Raw genomic sequence first — 6112 nt, 5'->3', positions numbered from 1 at the left:
GATTAGACTCGACGTGCTCGTTTCTTGACCTAGTTTAGTACCTTGCCAAATTTTCAAATATCCATAATGATCGATCATTTTCGTCTCGAAATTTCTTGAAGACATTTAAAGCCCCAGTGCCACCGTTTTTCATATTTGTCACCATTATTCCAAACAATCTAAAGTTAAGAAGAAAGGGAATAATTTGTTAAAAAAGCTATCTGACATACATCATTTTTTGAATAATTAAAGATGTTAGGTTTAAACGACTTTCAGATATTCAACTTAGCATTAAGAGGTGCCATCACTTAATTCAGTCACCGAAGTCGCTCGTGATTCCAACATCGACTGAAATCAGTTGACCCAAGGATGTCGCCAATCAGTATAGGATTAATTCGCTCACGCGAAAATTGGCCGGATTTCTCAGTTCGAGGGAAAATTACCTGATTCATAGTATCAATTAACATCCATATTATCTGGTTTTAATGATCAATAACTCTCAAGATTCAATATCATTCAAATGATTTCGAATATACGACTTTTTTCCACGTAAAGCGGCATTGGAGATTTAAACAAAAACAAAATTAGTATTATATTTAAAACAACAATTCATATTTAATTTAAGATGTGTGAATGCTCATACAATACTTGTGCTGCTTTACATGAGGACACTAACCCCCAGTCATTGCAAAAAGGTCAGCTTACCTATCCTCTTTGTAATATACATATAAATCCTCCCTCCTCTGAGTAGTGAATACAATTCATGCAATAATTAATAAGACGATATGTCAACGAATATGGGAGATCACAGCGTCCCTCCCGCCTCCTTCCAACCAAAAACCGCAACAAGCATGAAATGTCAGGGGAAGAAACTCTTTCAAGCTTCCCAAATCTCTAGCCGCTTAGGTTCGTGAAGAGTGTGGTCTGCTTTCACCACATATTTACCTATATGGACATATAACACAATTCATTTCACTATATGTTCTCTGCATTTGTGTATCGAAACTGACCTTTCCACTGTGTGCCAATCAATACAAATCATATGCTAATCTAAAATACCTTCACAGATGACTTCACGGTGAAGTTCTTGTCAAAGGTTGAGGTGAAGATTTTTTGTGAGAGGCTGGACTGTCAACAAAGCAGCATGTAAACAGAACACAGAAACCCCGGGAACCTGGACAACCTGGTAGGGATAACCATTGAAAGCATAAGGACAAGCAGTGTTTCACTTGCAAGGAGTGGGGTCATATCTCCCCCAATTGTCCTAAGCGGAAGGAACCAGTCATAAGAATTGCAGTAGCCATTGAACGCAGAATGTCGGTAGATAGAGAACTCGATGTTTCCCAGAAAGTTAAGCGGGAAGCGGTGTACGAGCCAGTGGTGTGTGCAGTAATCGGTCGCGATGCGATCCAATCGATCGGCACGTGTATTTTCCCCGAGGCACGGGTACCGACGGCAAATGGCACTGTCAACAAACAGGAAGTGACTGTTTTACGAGACACAGGGTGCACTACTGTAGTCGTGAAACGGAGCCTAGTCCGCGATGTTCAATTGCTTGGGTTTAAATCGCCTTGTATCCTACTAGACCAGACAATTGACCACGTTTATGTTGCAGGAATATTTATCGAAACATCATTCTTGACCGTAACCGTGGAAGCGTTGTGCATAGCCAACCCGATCTATGAACTTACGATTACACTGGTCAACAGTGAAATCATTACTGACTTGAAAAGGCCCTAATCTGTAGTATTTTGGTGTGCCGAACACGAATATAACCGTGAAAAATTTGTATTGGCTCTCGTTTTGAAGATATTCATATACCTCATTTTCTATGTTTCACTGTGTAAATTTCTCCAGTAGGACTGCAGCAACATCCGGAATAATGATGTAACATTGCATAATACCATCATGCTCACATCATCCACAGTTGATTGCATCATTTTCTGATGCAATGCAATACTAATGCCATGCGGCTGCTGAAGTAAGTTGACGTCAGCAGTGTACTATACATGTGTAGGCCTATTATACTAATGCCAGGCGGCTGCTGAAGCTGACGTAAGCAGTGTACTATATAAAGCCCAATCAGATAGGTTCAGCATTTAAAATATTTTAGACGTTGTGCGAGACAGTTCAAGCTACTGTTACATAAAACTTATTATTTTATCCATTTACGTACAATAAAGAACAGTAATGCCTCGAAAGTGTGTTAATACCGCGGACAATTTTTGCTATATTTGTGGGGAAGTGACATTTGCCAACCAGAAGAAAAGTATCAATTCTCAAGTGAAGAAGGCATATCATCTTTACTTCGGATGCAAGGTTGGTGACCAAGACAAGCCTTGGGCTCCGCATATATGCTGTGCTACATGTACAACACAGCTTTCACAGTGGTTGAATTGCAAAAGGTCATCAATGCCGTTTGCAGTCCCAATGGTGTGGAGAGAGCCAAGCAACCACCTAAATGACTGTTACTTCTGCTTGGTTCCTCCTCTTTCCGGCGGAATAACGAAGCGAAAGAAGTCGAGAATAGTCTACCCAAACATTCTGTCTGCATTGAGACCAGTTCCACATGGTGAGGGACTTCCTATTCCAGAACCTCCAGCAGAATATTCTCTTGATTCATCTGACGAAGACAAAGGTGAGTCGACCTGTTCTTCTCCTGGTCCATCAGCATGCAGTGATCCAGATTTTCACTGTGGTGCATCATCAACCCCACACAGAATAACACAGGAAGAACTAAATGACCTGATTCGTGATTTGGACTTATCAAAGAACAAGGCAGAATTGCTAGGATCAAGACTCCAACAATGGAATCTTCTAGAAGAAGATGTCACAATTACTGCATATCGAAAGCGCCACCAGCAATTGGAGCCTTTCTTCAGAAAGGAAAGTAATCTGATATTCTGTTCCGATATTGAGGGCCTCATGAATGCTTTAAAAATCACTCATGACCCACAAGAATGGAGACTATTTATGGACTCTTCGAAACTGAGTCTCAAGGCTGTGCTTTTGCACAATGGAAACATTCTTCTATCTATTCCAGTAGCGTATGCTGTCCACATGAAAGAGACATACGATAACTTAAGGCAGCTACTGAATTCCATTGAGTATAACAAGTACAGCTGGCACCTCTGTGGTGATTTGAAGGTAGTTGCCCTTTTAATGGGACTGCAGCAAGGATATACAAAATACATGTGTTTCTTATGCGAGTGGGATAGCCGAGCAAGGGAAATGCACTACATGAGGAAGGAATGGACTCACAGGCAGAATGTAGCCATTGGAGAGAAGAATATCCAACACCCAGCTCTGGTTGAGGCTCAGAAAATCTTGCTACCACCCCTTCACATCAAACTAGGTTTGATGAAGAACTTCGTGAAAGCCATTGACCGGACTTTGCCAGCATTCCGATACCTGCATGAAAAATTCCCTCGACTCAGCGAAGCAAAGATTAAAGAGGGAGTTTTTGTGGGTCCTCAGATTCGAGAGCTTTTCAAAGATGACCGGTTCAACAACTTGCTGGAAGGTGACGCGAAACAAGCATGGAATGCTTTTCGCCTAGTTTCTACAAACTTCCTCGGAAACGTTAGGGCAGAAAACTATAAGGAACTAGTAGAAGACATGTTGATGAAGTATAAGAAACTTGGCTGCAATATGTCTCTAAAGATTCACTTCCTTCATTCCCATTTGGATTTCTTTCCTAGCAACTGTGGTATTGTTAGTGATGAACACGGCGAACGTTTTCATCAAGATATCGCAACAATGGAACAAAGATACCAGGGAAAATGGTCCACTACAATGCTGGCTGACTACTGCTGGACACTCCTCAGAGATGCTCCCGAACAGCTGTACAAGAGACAGGCGAAGAAATCTAAGATGTAGTCAATGACTTGATTTTTTATAGGTAGGCTATTACAGTTGACCTTTTACTATTGGAATGCATTTCGTTATGTAAACATTAATTTCGTGCAAATTACAAAAAAAACTAGAGCCAATTTTGCAATTTGACTGTCATATTCGTGTTCAGCACATAAAAATTGATAAGAATTGACTAATTTTATTTCAGTAACATGACTTTTGTAAAAATTTGTTGTCCAGTGTTAGCAATGTACTAGGATATAGACTCCCGACCATGTCAGACTTCCGTTTCCCGATCATCCAAGCAGTACAAACTAGGGCTCAGATAAAGGAAGATAACAAACCTTTACGTAAATTAAAAGTACCGTAAGCCATTACTGATATCTCTAGCGAAAATTTCAGAATGAGCAAAAACGTGACGTGTGTCTACGTGCAACCACGGAGAAAGCTTTATAGGGTACCGTGAGGAAGTGTAAGAACGGGATTCCTATAAATTCCTTAATCGAAAAGGTTTAATTAGTAGGGAATACATTAGACTTGATAGGAAGTTCTTTGAACTAGTGGTTCCCCAGAAAGTCAGGTCGCATTTACTCAAGGTCGCGCACGAGTCGAGTTTGGCGGGTCATTTAGGAATGAATAAAACAGGTAGATAGGTTATTAAGATAATTTTTGGCCTGGTGTCAATAGCGACGTAGTCTCTAAGGGCAGGGTAACTAGAGTACCGTTAGGTCATATGCCCTTGATAGATACTGCGTTAAAACGAGTGGCCGTTGACATTGTGGTACCTATATTTCCACAAGCAGATCGGAAAAACCGATACATCTTGACGCTGATAGATTACGCTACCAGATATCCAGAAGCCATAGCTTTGCAACCGATTGAAACTGAACGTGTAGCCGAAGCCATCGTAGACATGTTCAGCAGGGTCGGAGTGCCCAAAGAGGTTCTTACGGATTGTGAAGTGCAATTCACCTCAGATCTCAGCAGAAATTAGTAGGTTGTTGTCCCATAAACAGTTGCGCACGACACCCTACCACCCTATGTGGAATGGGTTGGTCGAGAAATTCAACTGGACGTTGACGCAAATGTTACGACTGATGTGTGCGGAAAGACCTAAGGATTGGGATAGGTATCTGAACGAAATTCTGTTCGCGTATAGTGAGGTTCCACATGAAAGCTTATTCTTATGCTTCACCCCATTTGAACTATTGTACGGTAGGACAGTTCGTGGTCCTATGCGCATTCTACGCGAACCGTGGTCAGACGAAGTCGCGGACGAATAAGTTAAGACTACTTACCAATACGTGGTATATTTACGCGAAAGATAAGAGAGTACATGTTGAATGGCGAAAGACGAACTCGCGAAATCTAGTCGTACGTACGCGAAGTACTACAACCAAGGAACGCGGAGGAAAACGTTTGTTGTAGGCAATCATGTGTTGGTGCTTCTTACCACGAATAAAAACAGACTGCTAGTCCAATGGAAAGGGCCACACGAAGTGAAACAGGTGAAAGGGAAAATGGACTATAACGTTGACGTGGAGGGTAAGTCTAAGATATTTCACGCCAACATGCTTAAACTCTGCGTAGAAAGACCTTGACAAACCTTTGATAAAGGAGTCTTGAATGTAATATGCGTAACGGTGATAGATAGGTCGTGTGACGAATTGGAAATGCACCTTGAATACCCCATTGACGTAGGGAAAGAAGGTATTGACCAGATCAATATATGCCCGGATTTATCAGTTCGTCAGTGTACAGAGATCTTGGAGGTATTGTCCCAATACCCTGACGTGTTTAAGGACAAACCAGGCCGTACTGGATTATTTCAGCACGAGATCAAGTTGAATTAAAGGATATCCAACACATTTTAATGCGAGGGAGACAATCAACGAAGAAGTGTTGAAAATGTTAGACCATGATGTGATCGAACCTTCCAGTTCTCCATGCTCATCCCCCGTTGTGTTAGAAAGAAAGACCTTGACGAACCGTTTTTGCATTGACTTTCGGCAACTGAACAAAATCACCGTGTTCGACGCAGAACTAATGTCAGACATGGAAAGTTTATTTTCGAAGTTGACATGTCATAAATCCATTTCCAAATTAGACCTTACTAAGGGATATTGGCAGATACAAATTGCTGGTATTTCCCGCGAGTTAACGGCATTCGCGACTCACAAAGGTCTTTTTAAATTTAAAGTTATGTCTTTCGGTTTAATCAATGCCGGTACGTCGTGCGTTCGTCTCACGCGTAAACTGTTAAACGGTATGGAAAACG

Source organism: Sinohyriopsis cumingii, chromosome 7, assembly GCF_028554795.1.
Source record: "Sinohyriopsis cumingii isolate HCF-2022 chromosome 7, ASM2855479v2, whole genome shotgun sequence".
Taxonomy (NCBI): Eukaryota; Metazoa; Mollusca; class Bivalvia; order Unionida; family Unionidae; genus Sinohyriopsis; species Sinohyriopsis cumingii.
This window is presented reverse-complemented; position numbering follows the sequence as displayed.